The following is a 1,055-nucleotide window of genomic DNA, read 5'->3' as shown; positions in this document are numbered from 1 at the left end:
CAGGGCAAGGAAGTGTGGGGGAGGGGGGGGGGGGGGTAATCTCCCAATGAAGAAACATGTTCGTCTATTGGGACCCCCCTGCCTAATAGGGAACTTCATTCATAAAGAACAGAGTGAATTGGGAGAATACTGCATTATGGCCACTAGATGGAGGTGAGGGTAATATCTAATCTTAGTATCAAAAGATACAATATAACAATTATAGGGAATTAGCAAATAAATGTAACCATTACTACTATAAGAATCCCCATAGAAGCAATGCTTACATTTATTTGCTAATTCCCGCAACATTGTATCTCTTGCTACTAAGATGTATTTATTTTCTATAGTCCTTGGCTCTATCTAGGTCATGATGAGGAACTTTCCCGATTCAGGGCTTTTTCTCACTTTCTCTAGACCAGACCTGGATGCATTCCTGCATATGTATTTATGTGTGTTTATGCATCCCCTGCATTTAAAAACAATTGGTTTTGCTTGGGTTTAAGCACATTCCAGTGCATTCTGGTGTGTTTACGTGCGTTTTTGTGTGTTCTAGTGCAAAAAGAAGCATGCTGCTATGGAACTGAATGCAATGGTGTCAACCAGTCACTTAAAACCATTGGCATTACAGTATATGCGTCTTTGGTGCAGATAAAAAACACACCGGTCTGGAGATGGTGTGAACAGGCCCTCACTCTATGTTCTTTTGAATGAACCTATTTTTACTACGCCCCATAATATTTATAGTACATTCGGGCAGAAGAGATAATAGCCTAAGAACATTACATTCCCACATCAGCTGTTCATTTGAATGCAACAAATGTACATACAGTTTTGCTGGAGAAATAGCTAAGCAATGAAAAAAAATAAAATGAACACGGAAATGTGAATTTCCTCAAATACACATTGATTTGCCTTTAAGCTTGGTTATAGGTTTGTAAAAGCAAACCAATAACATACTGTGTATTGATTCCCTTTTTTTGGCATCAATTAATAAAAATTGCAGTCAGCGTATATATATATATATCTATAGATATATATATCTATATATATCTATAGATATATATATATATCTA

At 36.6% G+C, this 1,055-nt stretch overlaps 1 protein-coding gene across 1 annotated transcript in view; it reads left to right on the top strand.

The window, feature by feature from the left end:
• LOC108790910 (aryl-hydrocarbon-interacting protein-like 1) overlaps positions 1-1,055 on the top strand; it is an 81,086-nt gene that overhangs the window by 38,651 nt on the left and 41,380 nt on the right. The window lies entirely within an intron of this gene.

This window comes from Nanorana parkeri, unplaced genomic scaffold (assembly GCF_000935625.1).
Source record: "Nanorana parkeri isolate BGI_ZX_2015 unplaced genomic scaffold, ASM93562v1 scaffold512, whole genome shotgun sequence".
In the NCBI taxonomy this organism is placed as follows: Eukaryota; Metazoa; Chordata; class Amphibia; order Anura; family Dicroglossidae; genus Nanorana; species Nanorana parkeri.
Note: the sequence above shows the minus strand (reverse complement) of the source record. Positions and strands in the feature narration are given on the sequence as shown.